This window comes from Lissotriton helveticus, chromosome 3_1, assembly GCF_964261635.1.
Source record: "Lissotriton helveticus chromosome 3_1, aLisHel1.1, whole genome shotgun sequence".
NCBI classification, from domain to species: Eukaryota; Metazoa; Chordata; class Amphibia; order Caudata; family Salamandridae; genus Lissotriton; species Lissotriton helveticus.
Genome location: NC_136061.1, coordinates 84,644,227 through 84,663,287, shown reverse-complemented (window position 1 = coordinate 84,663,287; position 19,061 = coordinate 84,644,227).

The following is a 19,061-nucleotide window of genomic DNA, read 5'->3' as shown; positions in this document are numbered from 1 at the left end:
TCCTCGGCGGAGAGAAAGGTCTCCAAACCCCAAAGTGAGCCCTCTGGGAAAAAATACAACCTTAGAAATAGGGATAATATAAAGAAACCTGATAGATATCAAGATTTTGATACACGTCCCTCTCAATCTTTTCAGACTTCCTCGCAGAAATCGGAAAGAAGAGGACGATCAGAACAAAGAGAAGAGCACGCCAAGTCCAAAGACAAGGAACCTGCTCATCTAAAAAAAGAAATTACAATTTCCAAAAAAGAAGGTAGCCAGTATTAAAGTAGTTAACAATGCCGAGAATACTGAGGACACAACTGAAAAACGGAGAATGGGCTCAGACAATGCTAGACAGCGCAGCAGAAGTGAGCATAGCTCGCAAAGTCCTTATGAATCATCTGGAGACAGTGGACACGAATGAATAACTTCAAGTGGAAACTGCAGACACCAGAGTTAGCAAACCTCACAAAATATATGAAATAACTTTACGTATAGAAGGGGATAAGACTAGAAAAATAAGGGGACTATTTTGGGATAATCTCTCCAAGGGCTATGACATCCTTCTAGCTGAAAAAGACTGGCCACCAGAGTTTGTCAGGGACTGCCCTCATGGCGAAGAAATAATTATGCCTGCCTTCTCAAATCATATCCCAATTCATAAAAAATATACACTTGCAAGAAAGTGGGCAGTAGCTCAAACTCCTGCTTTATATAAAAATCATGAAGGATGGGATGAGGACTCTCCTCCTCACGAAATCCAGTTAAAATCACAACCTACTGCACAAAGACAGTACCCAATTAAGCAAGAAGCTAAAAAACAGGTAAAAGAAATCCTAGATCAATTAGAATACCAGGGGGTGATTGAAACTTGCACCTCACAAATGAACAACCCTTTGTTTCCAGTTTCCAAACCAGACAATACATATCGTCTAGTTTTGGATTACAGACACCTTAACTCATGTTGCAAAACTTTTGCAGTGCAAAACTCGCATAGTGCAGCACTAATGAATAACATAGTGCGCAAAAAATACAAAACAACATTAGACATCTCTAATGGATTCTTTTGTCAAAACATAGCACCAGAGAGCAGATATTTGTCTGCGTTCTCAATAAATGGCGCTCAAAAACAATTCTGTCGGTTACCCCAGGGGTTCAAGAACAGCCCAGGATTATTCTCAGCGAGAGTAACAGAGTTACTACAAACCTATGATGACGAAGCATTATCTTATGTCGACGACATATACCTAACAGATGATGACTTGGATACTCACTTGAAGAGAGTGAACACCATAATACTTGGGTTCGCAGCAGAGGGTTACAAATTCAACTTTAAAAAATCCAGAATTGCCCATCTAACAGTCCTGTTCTTAGGATATGAATTATCAAGTGAAGGCAAAAGCCTGGCTGACAATTTCCTGGAGAAATGTGCCGTACTCCAAGAACCTAGAACACTAAAAAACCTACAGTCAATTCTAGGCTTCCTAAATTTCGGAAGAACATACATTGCAAATTACGCAGAAAGGGTCAAACCCCTTTATGATCTAATAAAACCAGATTTTAAAAGAACCAATTGGACTCAAATACACACAGAAATTCTGAGATCCTTACAAACTGACATGTTAATAAAAACAAAATTAGAAACACGTGATAACACACGCAATCTTGTGATTCGAGTCATCCCAGGAAGATGCGGATTCACATACCTGACCTCTAATGAGGGAGAAAAGGTACCAATTGCATTCAAATCACACTTGTACACAGAAGCTGAAAATAAGTTCAGCATTAAAGAAAACATTGTTCATGCAGTTCAAACCGCAATAGCTAGAGAAAAAGATAAAGCTGACGGTAGACGGATCACAGTCAGAACAGCAGAATCAGCCTTTGAGGCATTAACAACACCGTGTAATTTACCAACAACAGCATTGAATCCGAAATGGATACAATGGGTGAATTCCATTACAATGGACAAAGTAAACTACTACTTTGATCCAGAACTAGAGGAACTAAAAAATCTAGAATATGAAAGAACATTCCCTCTGCCAATCGACATTCTGCCCTTACGACAGTACGCGTGTGTAATCTATACAGACGGACATGCTCAACCCTCCGTTTGGGGAGAACAAGCATACAACCCCACATGTGAGATTACAAAAGAAGTGTGGCGCGGAGGTAAACTAAGACCCCTATTAACAAAAACACACTCAGTAGAAACTAATTCAGAACAACAGACTGAAATAATAGCATTGAAAATGGCGCTAGATAATGCAGATCGCGAATTCCCGACACTTATAGTGTCCGATTCATATTACTGCGTCAAATCATATAACAACGATTTGCAGACATGGATTCAAAACGGTTACAAAGATGACACAGGTGCAACAATAAAGCAAAAACTGCTTTGGGAACAAATCGCTCTTTTACAAAAAGAACTACCAAAGACTCACGTGACACACTCACTGAGTCATCAACGTGATGGCGTTCACGTTGCAGGGAATTCATTGGCTGAGACAGCCACTGCGGTAGCAACTAAATCGGCTTCCGTAGCTAGAAAAAAGCGTACAATAAAATACATTGACGGTGAAACAGCGCTGGCGGTGAGAACGTCATCAAAAGGCGACTGCTCAGCGCTACCGATCAACTATCCACTCAATTATACATACATAATCGATGCAAACTCCGTCCCTTTTGCTCGAATTCCTGGAGTGGGGGATAGAGTAATTCCAAACATGGACAGGAGAACCTTGTTAATAGCAGACGCACATATGGGCGAGGGTCTCAGACACCTCAAACTAAAAGATTCTCTGGAAGAATTACAATCAATGTACTGGTGGCCAGGCATGAGCCTGCATCATACCATTTTTGTAAAAAACTGCCCAAACTGTAACAGAAATCGCAGTGGCGAGAAAAACGGTATACTACCGTGGCGTTTCACTCCAGAAAGGATCAACAGTAAAAAGCAAAGCGTCCGATTAACATATACAGGCTAGTTTCCACTTATAATGTAGATCCCCAGCACTCGGCTGACGTCTGGACTGTTATACAAAGATTTGCGAGTCTAAATGGCATATACGCTAGGAGCATGCTACGTTTGACCAATGTTTTCACTTTAGCCCTCAAGCTTGTGGGGAAGCACGGCCAAATGAGCATAGCACAGCGGGATTCTTCTCACTTCCTTCCTGAGGGATACGGGATGGTGTAAAGAAAAAACCAAGGCATAAAGCTATCTATAACAGAAAGGATATTAGGTTCGGTAGCTGGGTGGGTCAAACATCTAATAAGTGTCCAACGTAGTCTAAATAACCTGCCAAGAAATTCTCTGAAGGGATTCAGTCCGTACGAATTATTGTTTGGAACTAGGATGTTAGTCTTAGATCTCGACAGTCAGACTTCAGTGGTGAAGGAAAAAAACTTTGATATCAAAGAACGTTTGGCTATTTTGCAGGACTTAAACGAAACAAGAAAAGACTTGAGCAACATAAAGTTGAAACAGCAGCCAACAACCACTGAAGAACCACCACCTGTCCCAGCAAGACCTGTCTGGATTCCAAAAGTCGGGGATCTAGTCAGAGAAAAGATCGCGGTAAAGAAGGAATTTGGGCCTTCTTACAGAAAAGCAGTTCCTGTCTTGTCTATCAACGGGACAAGATCAGTTGTACTACCGCCGCTTGCTGGTAAAAAGGAGAACCGAGTTGTATCCATCGACCTGGTAAAACCACAATCATGTGGCCGATAACAAACAGTAGGCCAAGTGGACTCCCGATAAGTAGTAGAACACCAAGGTTTGCTACAAATACAGAGGTCCAAACTAAGAGGCTTATCACATTCAAAACGCCTACAAACTACAACAAGGACTGTGCAACAATGCAATGGAACTTAAACCTCTGAAAACCCAAATAAAAACATTTAGTAGAGACACACCAACCTACAATGAAGTAACAAACGAATATGCAAGAAACAGTAATCCTGAAGCAATTGGAACAATTGACAGAACTGCATCCGGCTACTTCATAAACTTCGATGATTCCTCTGAAGACCTAAGTGAATCAAAAACACAGCCATCTACAAAAACCTTTAAAGATAAAGCTAAAAAACTTTTGAAACCACTGAAAGAAACATATCTAATTTCTCCATGGATTGAATTTTGGGTGGGTTTTGGTGCATTTATCCTCATACTTTGGCTCATCATGGTACTAACTTTGGGACGCTTCATTGAGGGAAAATATGCTAAAATGGACACAGCAAGTCAGAAAATCAACTTGATCCTCAAACCGCACACATCTTCACACGTCGAGAAAAGAGAACTTTCTTCAGTCAACTTCACAGCCAATCCTATACCGGGTGGGGTAGCATGGGACAATACTGACTACGAAATTTATGGTCCAGTTGAGATCCTGAAATATCCACACCAAATCAAGATCTCGTTGAGTGACTTCGTTAAACCAAGCTCATTTGCTGATGATTGGGACTTTGAAAGTATAAATAATATGATGTCTGACTTAGTGATGTCTGCTAAATTTACCAAACATGATTATTTGCAGGGTTCGACTAATTATGATAGTATGTACTGTTACAACCACTATGGTAACCATTTTCTACATAAATCTGCACAACCTAGAAATGTTTTAAATTATAATCAATGGGAACATTGTGCAACCCCTCCAAAAGGAAGCTCAAGAACCTTTTATGACAAATATTCATACTTTTCAGGGTTCAACACAAGTAATGCTGAAACATTTTATTTCAAATTGTCGAATAAGACAGGGACAAAGACCATGATAACAAACACGAAATTGATATATTCAGACTCATTTTTTGAACAAATGAATACTTTTGGTTTTGATTATTGGGACAAAAATGTTGAAGTAAAAAGTGTTTGGGGTACAAAAGAATGGCAAGTACAAGGTATAGAATCATTGTTTAGAGCCTGCATGATCCCAGAACAAATTATATTTTTAAATGACACTGTTCAACAAACCACCTGTCTTGGCTTAGCCAAAATCAAAGACTTAAATAAACCGTCTATTCCAAAGCCAACTATGAACAGCAATAGCTCTACAGATGAAGAGATAGACGTAAACTATGTATTAAACCAAAACAGAACACATCCTGATTGGAAACAGTGGTTGATCTGGCCCACAGATACTAATAACTGTCAAGACAGATTCCTGAACAAAACACAGGGGTTCAAATTGACCAGGCCAGACCCTAGATATTCCCAAAGACAACACCCAGGGATAATAACCACCTACAGTGTGGGCAAATTATGCCTTCAATGGCTACAAACTTCCACACTGGCAGAAATTAAGCAACACCTAACTTTACTTACTGATGGTGCTGACTTGCGTGATTTCATTATGGGACCACGCAAACAGCGTCAAAAACGCTTCATAGCAGCCTCTGTATATGCAGCTTACAACGAGGCCTGGAAGGTGACTCAAATTGAGACAGCAGAAAGTATACGGGAAATTGACCGTATTAATTTGGAAAAATCACTTTCTGTAGTGGACAATGGGTTAATGACTCTGTCCTCCAGAATTTTTTCTTTGGACAGCATTGTGTCTTCAGCAATCGACATAATATCGCAAGACTTACTGTTGTTACAACATGGTCAGTCTCAATTGCGTTCTATTGTACAGCTTGGCTGGACGTTACAAAATCTGCGTTCAGGCTATGTGCCTTGGCGTTTAATCAACACAACGTCACTATTCAATATCTTTAACCTTACTGATAAACAAATCAGTATGGCACAAAAGGGTGCTGATTATACAATCCTGAGCATTGAGAAACTCGAGAGATTACCAGTGACAATGTCAGAACGACCTGTCAGTGAATGGATAATACATGGGATAATTAATATTCCGATATCAACCTTCAGGTTTCAATACTGCCAAAAATATATACAGGCTGGCATGTACGAAAAATTGGGAAAAGGGTACATTAAGACAACATGGAACTTGCCCTATTCACATGCATGTGTCAGTAATAAAGGACAGAAAGTGTTTCTTAGTGGCAATAATTGTGCTATGTCACTAAGCGGTACACTTCTGTGTAATGGAATTAGTTTGCATGGAGCCTGTGAAGGGAACTCAAATAACCTTTCATGTCACCAGCTAGGCACACCTGCAACAGGAATAGAACCATTTTTTCAAAGACTCTATAATGGGAGTTACATTCTAATTGTGGATCGCAGATGTTGTAGTCTTATGCCCGGGACTCCTTATCTCGTAACTACGACTGCGAAGGTCATGTGCTGTGGACACTCATTGTTCCCCAGCTCCTTTCCAGACAGGGAGGCAAGGGCATGGCCCAACTTGAAAATTACTTCTATTCGAATAGATAATTTAAGCAGAATGAAAACAGTGCTTCTTCAGACGCCGACCAGACTCACGTCATCAAAAGAAACGTATGATCTCCTAGTCGCAAGGACGACTGCAGAGATTCACTCATTGTTATCAACTAATTCCCCCATACATTTTGCAGAAATCCTGAATGAAATCTTAAATATTTCTGATACCAGTCGAGTCTCAAAAGTATTTAAGACAGTATTTTCGATGGCATTAACACCATTCAAAGCCATACTGGGTATTTTTCCAGATTTCGTCCATTCGATTTTTGGCGGACTTTTTCCGTCATTTTGGGACTAATTGCAGGAATCCTATTCTTAGTCCTTATATTTCGTTATGGCAAACCATGTCACAGACAAAACCTCTTGCGACATACTGGGTACTGGGTATTTTTCCAGATTTCGTCCATTCGATTTTTGGCGGACTTCCCCTCATTTTGGGACTAATTGCAGGAATCCTATTCTTAGTCCTTATATTTCGTTATGGCAAACCATGTCACAGACAAAACCTCTTGCGACAAGGGAAGAAACAATCCGAGCCATTGGATACCGGGATCGGATATCAAAAATCCTGGGACTTTCCCGGCTTAGAGACCTGAACATGACTTGGTTTCTTTCATTTCGACCAATGTGGCATCGATGTGTTTTACCTGTATTAAGGTGCTTGCTGTGCGGAGAAGAATGCGTGTTGGACACCTGTCTGACGCTACAATCAGATGCGCCAATGGATGCAGAAACATTGTTGAGTCCGATAAAGGCTCATGCTTTGTGCTGCCCTCAACGGCTACCAATCCTGATGAAGGCATTCGTGGAAACTTCACCACTACGATTAAGGGGTAGTGAAGTTCAAGATGAAAGCAGCATCGATCAGGTACGACCTTCTGTCAGCAATACTAATCAAAACGTCAATGGAGACAATCATGCGCACGAATGCATGGTTACACCTTTTTCCGAGTTAGTGGAACTCTCCCAGGAAGCTGTTGACAGCTTTTTCGACAGTCTAAATGATATGAAGTTCTCACCAGAGCAAAAATGAAGACTTTTGAGCAAGCTAGCACACGGCGTTCCCTGAATTTGGCCTTCAACTAGAATAGCAAAATTACATGAACAATTTCCCCTCCAGTTCACGGACAGCAATTTTTTCAGCAGCCCCAAAATATTTTTACGATTTTTTCGGGACACTAATCATCTGCTTAAAGTAAGAACTATTCTTAGAGAACTAAAATTTCTATTTTTAGAAACTTTATAGACATTAGCTGCCCGCTGGTATGTTCATAATTATTTTTATTCTGTGATGAAATGGTCTCGAACTTTTTTCTTCTGTATTAAGAGCCATTTCATGTGTAAATTCTCATATACCAATTAGCAATAATGTATACATATGCGTGATTACTTTAGCATTATTCTACAGCTTGAGTGCATATAATACATGTGACTGTTTTTTCCGTATATTAGATAATTTCAAAATGCATTTTATGTATTTTGGGGTGGTAAGGTATACACGATACTCTACAGTATGTTTTACTATGCCTAGATTCGTAAATATGGCCATAGTTAGCGTGGAGTGGGTGTGATGTATTCCTATAGGTTCTGTATCGATCCCCCTATTCCTGACCCTGTTCTGGTTAACAAGTTAACTAGCAGCCATCCCATGATGCAGAAACCGTTATCTGATGAAGCCACACCACGGCACAGGAACGTGTTATCTGATTAGGTCATAACGCTTGCCATCTAATTAGACAAGCGATATTCCTCCAGCCCCTGATAAGGCATACGGAGTTCTCAAAACAAATCAAACCTATGACAACCTGGGAAAAACCCTGCGGCCATTGTTTTGATTTCATCGAGAACTTCAGCAAAAGAATGTGCTAACGACCAAGTCGTATGACATCCTTATTGACGTATCTATGTCCATCCTTACGTCAATCTCGGCACCTTACAGGTATAAATATTACCCGTATTGCCTTAAGCAAACACACGCGGTGGTGACGAGATCGGAGCAGCCAGACTTGCCGAAGCCCAGAGCAGAGCAGACCCCGCTGGCGCAGCCCCGCCTTCCTGACGCGCTGAGAACGAGACGCTGCTTTCTCCTGCCGAGAAATCCAGCTCCGGCGCTTCCGAGCAGCCCTCGCAGGCAGCTTGGAATATCGAGACCAGAGACGAGAGATACCATCCCTCATTCATCTTAAATTCCAGGTACAGAACTGAATAACCCCTTGCAGAGAATTCTTGAGTCAGTCACTTGGCAAAACAAACTTAACTTAAACTGCTACTTTCTATTCCCGCCCACGTATTAGGCTTAGGTCAGGTACACTGGGGTAGGCGTAGTTAGAAACACCAGTTGAGTACGATTAGTCAAATGTATATGTGTATGTATCTATTTCATCCATTTTAAACCACCATATGGCTTAGAAACCATATAAATGTTTTTACAATATTATTTTATACTTCTGCTTTTATTGTATGCACTTTACTTAACCATAAGTATTGCGATAATATCGATCCATTTCTCTTGTATGAGAAAAGAGACTGATCAATAAATACCATCCTTTATTGAACACGCCCGTCTCTTCCTTTTCTCTACAATCTGGTGAGACTAAGAATGCACGTACTGACTGAGTAAAATAAGTTGTCTTTTGTTTTCACACGACTCTAGAGATACACTCTTGATTAGGGGAGAGCAAAGTTGTCATGTTCTATGGTTGTCAGAAACTAAATCCCTTCTTGTCTATCCAGGGAGGTTCAACTCCTCCTTGCCTATTCGAGAAAGTTTCTAGTGAACTCGGAGCTAGCTGGCAAACCCAAAACTTTAAGTCTAATATCGACAATAGAAGACCTAGTTAACGTCTGGTCTAGGCCTATACTATTGAAGGTATTATTCCAATGCGCAGAGCCTATTGGGATAATAGGAACTACACTACAGTTGGTCCTGAAGTAGCCGATGACGAACAACCGAGCACCAGTCAAGAGGATAGGATACCCTTAATCGACCTGACCGAAGACCCAATCAGAACAAGAGAGCGAACCTACGAAGATAGAGAGTGGAATAGAGAGGAAGAGATAGGCACAAGCGAAGAACCTCAGATTATTGAGATTCACGTCAAATCTGAGGTAGAAGAGGAAGGTCAGACAGGGACAGAACAGGTGATTGACACACATCCACTAACTCCTGAAATTGAAAGGAGTCAGACTAGAACTAGTGAAAAGGTTCGAGCAGAAGTAAATCAAGGGATCGAAGTGCTTGAACAGGATCAGATAGAAATAGAAGAACGTGTTCAGGACACAGAAACAGAGACACTCGAAAGTAAAATCCAGAATACACCTGAACAAGGCCAGCTTAGTACCCAGGCATATAGAGACAAGACCTGGAACTAGTCAGACAGGAAGGGAAGAATCAGAAGTGCCACAAACAAACGAAAATAAAAGAGCATTAGAAGACAGCCAAATCACAGTGCCAACTAAAAGACTCAAGAAAAAGAAACATATCGAACCAAGATATATTAAGAGACTAAGACTGAGAATAAAAACAGTAGAGGAGAAACTTGCAGAAAGAAGGAAAAGTCCTCGTATTACAGAGCAAGCTGGAGAAGGTTCACAAAGGAGGAGTGAACGAATAAAAAGACTGAACGAAAAATACCAAGATCCTGAATGGACATATTTAGTGTTAGAAGAATTCGAAGATCTTGATATTACTGACGAAAGTGACGAAGAACAGACAGCTGATTATTCTGCCGAAGAAGACGAACCAACCTGAAGTTGTGCAGGGTAAGCTACCTGTGCAGAGTTACAGAGAGGGGTTGAGAAGTCTTCTTCTGAACGAAAATGTCTGATTCAAATGTGAATGGAAGGCCTAGACGCAGTTGTTGCAGAACATGCTGCAGAGTATGTATATGTAGCATAGCTATAGTGTTAATAATTTGGATAGGACTAACAGTTTTCATTCCTTATATGGTAAGCAAAAATACTAATATTGACCCTACTCAGACTGTGACCACTGACACTGAAGAACTGACAACACGAAGTGTAGAAAGACGTGAAAAAGCACTCAGACAAACAAAACGAGACTTAGAAGCATCAGATGAGGAAGGACTACATTATCATGGAGTTAAAAACCAGACACAGTTAAATGTTTTCGCTAATCTTTTAGTGCACTATGTAGAAACTATGGAAATAGAAGACTGCTATGTCTGCATGAAGCTACCTACTTCTGTAGCTGAAGGCGTGACTTACCATCACCTACCTTTGACCTATGGAATTTCCTGTAGCATTTTAGCTAGTTTATTTTACAAAAGAGGACCATTACAGTACTACTATTCTAACTCAGACGTGATATTTTCTGAACTTCCCATACGTGGAAATTTGAATCCTGTACATACTAAAAGTGATGTTACACGTTATATGGGAGAATACTTTCTGACAATAGGTACTATAGACTTAATGAAGCACACAGAGATAATTTGACCTGTTCATTACATGAACAAGAAAAAATGTTTTTAAACATGGCAGAGAAAAGAAGGGAGAGTTTCCAAAGAAAAGCAAATGATAAAAGACAGAAAACTCCTAAATGGGCTGAAAACATGGAAAGCACCTCAAATGGTGGGAGTGGCCCTGCTTTGTTGCTGGATTTCGAAAGGAAATGGAAACTCTGTCTTCATCGCGAGAGGACTAGTTATTATAATAACATTTTCATTGGTTCCAGTCAATGTGAACACAATTACAAGGTAATTGGAGGTTGGGGTTTCAAAAATGGGTCAGAACCTGTGTTTCCCGGAATTTATTATATATGTGGAAACAAGGCTTATTTCAAATTGACGGATCACTGGTATGGAAGCTGCTACTTTGGCATTGTTTTCCCGAAAATATACCATGTGAATAAAATTGCTGGAAGCAATGAAAACACTAATGGCTTAGTGCGTAGAAAAAGAGAAAGCGTAGGTGAAATAATGGGTAGTATTTTTAGTGCACTGATACCTGGAGTGGGAGTGGTTCTGAACACACACAGAATTTGCAAATTATCCACAATAGTGGATGTGTTGTCTACTGACACAGCTCATGGATTTCTATTGGTCAATACCGAAATGGTTGCGATCAGATCAATGGTTTTGCAGAACAGACTTGCGCTTGACACCTTATTAGCAAAAGAGGGCGGAGTCTGCCAGATGCTGAAGGCGCAACATTGTTGCACTTACATACCGGATAAAAGTGTACAGATCAAAAGATATGTGAAAAACATTACTAATTTGGAAAAGGAACTCAAACCACTGGAGGTTGATAGTGCCTGGAAGAGACTTGTCGATGGTCTCTCCAATGTAGGTCATTGGTTTGTTAATTTATGTAAAAGTTTATTGTTTAAGGTACTGATGCCAATTGGAGTGATAGGTTTCATCATTTTTCTCATATTTGTCTGCTGCAAATGTCGCAAACACACAAAGAAAAACGCTGTGAATAAGAGAGGTGTGAAACGGAGTGTGGATGAACTAGAATTGGAAGACTTGAATAATCAAATTTACAAAAGGGTGAAAAATTCTCACCCTAACAAAGATGTGAAAGAGAAATTGAATAGGATGTTGGAAGAAATCGAACTGCACAAAGTGTGAGAAAAGTTGGCATCTGGTTCCATTAAGTTGTGATGATAGTAAATATCATCAAAGAGGGGATTGATGAAGCAAGATTTTGCACATTACGCGACTTGCTGAAATCAGGAACCTCGATTCATTTATAACTCTGTAATCCATATTGTATGTCTTACTAATTTCCTTTATTTTTTTTGATATACATGTATCTTAGTGATGCTTGCCTATGTGTTTTACTAATACGATTAATCCTTGTCTTAAAATGGCCGTCGCTTGGGAATTTACTACTGCGCATGCGTTAGTCAAACTCACGTGACGTGACGTAGTCGCAGTTGTGGTGGGAAAATGTGCGCATGCGTATTTGCCGCTAATATGGCTGTCTGAATACTCACATGGTGAAGCTTGCGCAGATGCTCTCGTGTTATTGTCTGATGCACTAATTCCTAATGGCATAGTATATTTTTATAGTAAGAAGTATAAAGTAACTACTCATGGTATATTGTGAAATCATTTATTTCTATGTTTTAATTTGTTTTCGCTTACTTTTCATGTACCGCGGTATTGAGGGTCTTATGCACGGCTCAAGACTCCATATTAAGAGAATAGTCTGCGCATGCCCAAACTCTAGCTGTGGCATTGACAAGATGCCAACTGAAGGTCCCTGCCAAGACGTGCCTGGGAAGATGCACCTTCACCCAGCCGGAGAAACAGAATTTGTACTGCATTTGCAACAATTGTATACTCTGCTATTGTATTCTGTGTATTCTCTCATGGGAACCCCAAATTCACTAGGCGGTTCCTTAAAATGCAAAACCGAGCTTGTAGAAGTTTGTTCTGATCGGTGTGTTAACCTATCCTATGTGGGGACCAATCGAAATTGGGGATTCTGACACTTTGCAACATTGGGGGGTGGTACACTGACCCGAAAACAGTATATCTAGCCTAGGTTCAGCTAGAGAAATTGTCCGACTTGTCTGAATAGCTGACCTGTCACTGACCCAACGCACTCAATAGGTGACTGAATACAGAGCGCTGCGGAGCACTCTGTCCGAAATTTGACTATAGACTTTAAAGGTTTTACTAAACCTTAAGTGCTGGCGGAGCACTTTGCTGGGGAGTTCGCTAACCCAATCGGGGTTCTGACTGATAGCTGCAGAGAGGGTGGAGCGCAGGCGTTGCTTCCAAACTGTGGGTGCTGGTCGTGCCTTGGTGGTCCTGTCCTGATCCTAATCTGGTTTTCCTGTCCTGTCCTGGGGTGTCCAATCTGCACCTGCTGTCCCATAGATGACTGTCCTTCCTTGGGGTATTTCCTGTCCTTGACTGATCCGTGGCCAGGGTTGGTCTGCACACCTTTCTAGGTAAATATAGTGCGAAAACTCTATACTGCATCTTCTATTTTTCTGTCTTTGCTTAAATAAAGACATTTCTTTGCATATGTGAATTTCCATGCTTTCCGCAACCTATTATAAAAGTCATTCAGTATATTTTTCTTAGCATGTTCCTATGTTCCCCTACCTTTTAGAACACATTCTCTCCATTCTGTTTATGAATCATAACTGTGGTATATATATTCTCCTGAAATCCGATTTTACGAAAATTGCTAGAACTATAGCATGTTCCAATTCCCCCCCTCCTATAGATGTATAGGATTTCCAATCCATTCCTTGCAGTATTTTTCCCAACAGTAAAGTCTAGTTCGTGACTCAAGTTCTAAATCTATTTAGTAGACCGCATTGTTATAACTTTCTTGTAGACTTATAAATGGTTGCCCTGACACTGTTCCTCTATGGCTATGTTCTTTTCGTTATCTTGATTATTGATTGCCTTCTAACTGTAAACTTGCTGATTTCCGAACCTGATTTCTAGATAAACTTTTAAAACTTCCCAGTTGTCTGTGATCATTTAATGCGAAATAGAAATAAGTTGGGTTTTGTATTTTGCCTGCCTTTCTTTTACAGCTAGCTCCCAGATCCATTGTGGATCTTAGGTACCTGTAACGGTGGATTGGTAAGTCAGGTACACTAGAAATAAATAGGAAGGAACCAGGGTTACTGGTAGAAGAATTGGTAGGTCACCCGATTAATGTAGGTGATGAATTGGAAGAATATGGGCCTGGTACGTGTATGGTGAAAATTTTATTGGCCGGGTGACCTGCGATCTCTATCAATACGATGGCAGAGTCAGAATGTTGCATAAGAAGTTCTTTTGAGCAGTGGCCCACTACCGGGGTGTGATCCGTGGTTGTGTGGTAATTCTATGAGGGAAATTTATAACTGGCAACTGGTAGTATAAAATACGCCTTGAACTGTAAACTGTAGCCCACTACATTATCTCCGCGAGGAGTTGTGCTTTTTAGGTGTCGCCTGAGCCAGCGCATGCGCTGCTCTGGCGAGACATTTAGTAAGCGGGTTTTCAAAGAGCAACCCACAGGACATAGGCTTTTTCAGGCCACCAGCTGGCTGTTACACGCACAACCACGCGCAATGTGCACAGCTGCCAACTGGCTTTTACAGGCCACCAGCTGCGCGTGCGAGGTGTAAATCCCCTCTCCTACCCCCTCCCTTATCCCACTCCATCCACGTCAGCTTCATGCCTCTACTGTAGCATGCCGCGCGATCACTTTAATCAGTTTCCGCTTTCCTCCCCTCCCCCTCCCTTATCCCATTCCCTCCTCGTTAGCTTTATGCCTCTCTATACTGTATCAGAGCGCGTCTTTTATTTAACTTTCGGGCTGTCTGCGCTTCTACTCCCTCCACCCCCCTCACCACAGTAAGAAATGCTGTGCGGTGTACTCCCCAGGAATCAACCGTATTGTTCTCCCGCAGTCCCCAGATATTGCAGTTACACGAAGTATCACTTTGCAGTCTGTGTGGTTGTGTGTTTTTCAGACATTGCTTGCCTCGAGACCCATCGCTCCTTGTTCGTGTGCATGCGCATCAGAACTGAACGCGGCATTTTCAGCTCCTCAGTCATAGCGCTGAGTTCCTTCCTGCGGTTCGCTATCACATCAGTCTAATTTATCACCTGTACCTCCGTTTGCAGGTAGTATTTATTTATGAGCTTATAAAGCGCACTTATGCCCAAGGGCATCCTAGTTTGCATGTTTGTACAGCCCAGGCCAGCTCTGTTCACCAGTATGTTACTGCGTGTGCTGTGATCATTGGCCGTGTAATGATGTTAGCACGTGGCACAGCCACGCACTGTAAACTCTGCCAGTGCAGTGATAAGGTTTGAGCGCTGGAAATATTCTGCGCTAATATTAGAGAGTCACTGCGGATAGGCAAATTCACGTCTGTGAAGCAGTATTTACATTTGTTTAAGACCATTGTGGCTGACACTGACAATTTACTTTGTTCCTTTCACACAATCCAGAGATAAAATCCACCATCACGCAACTAATTGGAGAGAGCTTATGATCTCCCCAGAGAGCATAGCCAAAAGATTCATGTCAAGAGGACAAGACTCTTTCATGAGGACCAATCTATGGCTGGAAAGGGACTAATATCACCGACAAATCGTTAGCATTAGGTTTAAAGTGGGCTAGCTTAATTCAGAATGGCCGGATGATGTGCTCTGCACTGAACAATAAGCATATGTGGAACTTTTAGAGTCCAAAATTGAATCCTGGGCAAAGTGACTCCATTTTGTAATCTGAATAAGAGAAAAGGCTAAAAAATATTACTTTATCTGTTAACGCTATATGGTGACAAAAAAGAACTGGTGTAGGCTTTGCAAAAACAATTAGCTTCTAGATTAGCATTATTCGCACACACACACAACAGTAAACATTTAATGCAAATAAGGTACTGATCTGGGCAAGGGACAAATTATTTTTGTCCTGATGTGTTCAACAGCACTGGGCGTTTGGATTGTTAAAGGACAGATTACTGTGTTGGAAATGCATGTTTCTGAGCACGTTTCTTGAATGTTTCTTTTTAGGTCTCGCCTACGCAGTGCGCATGCGCTGCATAGGAGAGAGACCTAATGCCATCGGCACAGCTTTGGGGGCAAAAACGTGCACACGTTGTATTGCTTGCAATGGCAACGCTGGCACGTCTGGCGATTTTCTTGCGTGGTGGCGCCATATGGTCGCACGCTCCCGCAAGGGAATCGCGCAGACTCCCTCCCCCTGTAGCTGCCTCAGACATATCGCGCACAGTAACAAAAGTGCACTCGGCTGCCTGCAGGATGCAGGCGTGTTTACCTCACGTCAGTTCAGAGTTCAGCAAAACATGTTTTGGGATCAACGAAGGCAGCCGCGCCTTTGTTTTCTTGTGCCCTGCTTGCCCATAAGACATGGACAGCAACATTTTTTTATTACACCTAGGCACGCCTCACTACAACTTTAACAACGATGGGCATGTCATAAAAAAAATTGTGCGCTCAAATTCAAATATAACCTCCTGCACCAGATACATCAGAAACTGCGTCCTTCCTAGTGTACGTGCCTGCCCTTCCAACCCGATCTTCTTTCCCAACATTGCGACTCAATTTTGCACAGTAGAGCCAGCCTCTCTCCATTCCCTGCATCCCTCCCCTTGCACAGGCTCTGGTTTTGGAACATGCTCGCCATTGTTTTACTTTATGTTTTACACTTCACAAACATTTGGATTTTATATTTGGAAGGCACGGAGAGTTTGCTGTGAGAGTGTCTGATCTTGGTTGCACCTTTTCATGCTCTGTACCTTCAGGGGGCTTCTCTGCGCCACCCGAGCTGGTCGGAGAGAGTCAGCAGGAGGAGGAGTCGCCAATTCCTCTTGAGCCATCCAGGTTCCACACTCTGGTAGCTGCCTTAATCCATGCTCCTTTTCCCCAGTGATGTGCCACCTCGCCCCCTGCAATTTTCAAATTAAGCACGGGGTATCATCTAAAACGATTCTCAACAGACTGTGTTAATTCATTTGTTTTCTGCTAACACATATTAATTATTCTTGTACGAGGACAAATGGACCCTTGCCTCCCTTTCTGCTCAGTCAACTGTCTCTGTGGTAAATTTACAGAAATTTACTGCAACGGATGGTGAGGCACTAGAACTGGTCTGGCAAATCCAGGACGCGTGGTAGCCCTATCAATGCACTTTGGAATTGTATTAAGAAACGGACCCGCTCTTTGTTAAGGGTGACCAACTTTCCAATATCACTTTGTGGGATACTTTGGGCGCATAGAGACGCCGTACCGCGTCCATAGACAGTCGTCAGAGGATGTTAATTGGGGAGCAGGGGGCTGAGTTGTGTGGCACATTTTGGTGGTTTCAATCTTAAACCCCCTCATTTAGATCTGCCCATTTTGAAAGAATTAATTTGACTGGGAAATGTGCTTATCGAGTATTATTTCTATTCATAATGTATTTCAGTTCTAATCCCTTTACCTTCTCCAGACATGACAAAAGACCCAATTCAGGCGGGAGCCTCCCGATTTTTTCCTATGCCAGCCGCTGTCTTGTTTTAGGAGCGTCCAACAAATGTTAAGAAAGGTCACTCCAAGCCGGGATTTCAGTAGATCCACATATGCTAATATTACAAACAATGACTGCAATTTATTTTCATAGTCAGTGGTTACCATGAAAATCTCTTGTGGATCGGTCCCTGCTGGACCAGGGTTGGACACCCTGAAAAAGCCCCTAAACGTTGAATCTCCCCTGGACTCTTAGGCAACAGGGCCTGATGCTGGCAAGCAAGCATCCGAGAAGGTGCCCCCTCACCACCGAGGTATGTGGGTGTCTGCTTGAACTTGACCTTTAGACCAGTGATAGCATTGTGTGTCGCCCAGGTATTTTAAAGTGACTACAGTAATCCTTTCATATATCTCACCTGCATACCCACGAGAAACCTCCTTATTTTGGTTGCTGTAGGAAGCAAAGCTCTATCAACCCCTGCAACTCTCCTCGACTCCTCCGAACAATCATATTTTACCAGAATTAACAGCAAATGGACACCAGAAAATAGTACTCGTGCAACAAACAGAGAGGATAGAACCAGGAGACAGTGCTTTGAGTGTATATGTGTTGAAGCGCTATAATGTTATGCTGGGAACTCATGCCTGGAAGCGGCCTGTGTAATAATAATAATGATCAGGGCCACTGGAATTATGCGGCAGGGAGGACTAAATTGTGTGATACAGCTGGGTATATTGTGCAGCGTGAAAATGCTAATTATGTGGCTTTACGTGGCACATTTTGTTGATTACCACATTACTTTTGAATTGGTAGGCGTGTTAACACTTTCCGTGTAAAGGTTTCACCCCATCAGTACCACTTTGAAACACAAATACAGAAATAAGCAACAAAAGAGTGAGCAGTCGACGTGCCGCATTTTTAGTAACTTTTGCTAGAAACATGCCTGTCCTTGACCCCGGCCAACTCCCGTCATTTGTAAATTGCTTATTCCCCTAATTGCTTGTTTTATTTAGGTTCAGGCATTTGAACACAGGAGGGTCCGGGACGTGCTGCCAGAGCTGTGTTACCTGCTCATGTTTGTCTGTGTCTGCACCCCTCCCCGCCTCGCCACACATCAGTTCTTGTTATTATTCACGCTTCTCTTTACAAAGGTACAAGATATGTATCTATGCACCTTTATAAGAGAGAGTACAGTCGTTGGTACGGTCCTGTTTTTCGTCTGCATGTCTACTAAACACAGTATCAGAGCTGCTGTAGGGACACATTTGTGGTGTGCATGTATTAGGTGCTTTACGGGTGCCCCCTGCTCAGCAGTTTCTGGCCCCTCTATGGGGACTCACCACATACTACACAATCCTTACAGTAGACTTGCCGCAGTGGCCGTTAGAGAGCATGCTGGCTCAGGGTTTGCTGCTCCGGCAATGGCTTCCCGGGTTTTTCTGAGATGTGTGCCGAAAGCTGCCTGCTCCTCTCTAGGCTCCACTCTGAAGGGCCACCTGTACAAATGCGGGGGAGTCTCGACGGGGCGTGGCCTAGCGGGCGAAGATGGTGGACGCAGCTTGCTAGAGCTCCCACCGGCCCGACATTGATCCGCACAATTATCCTGGCTCCCGGACCTACCTTGCAGCATATTGGTTCAGCGTTGGTGTCGGACGGTGTGAGGTGCCCTCCGGTGAAACGAGCGGAGCTCCCCGGTTCTCTGGGGCCGAAAAAGCGGCAGCGACGTCTTGAGGCCTGGTCCGGCATGCAAAGCCGGGGCCTCGAT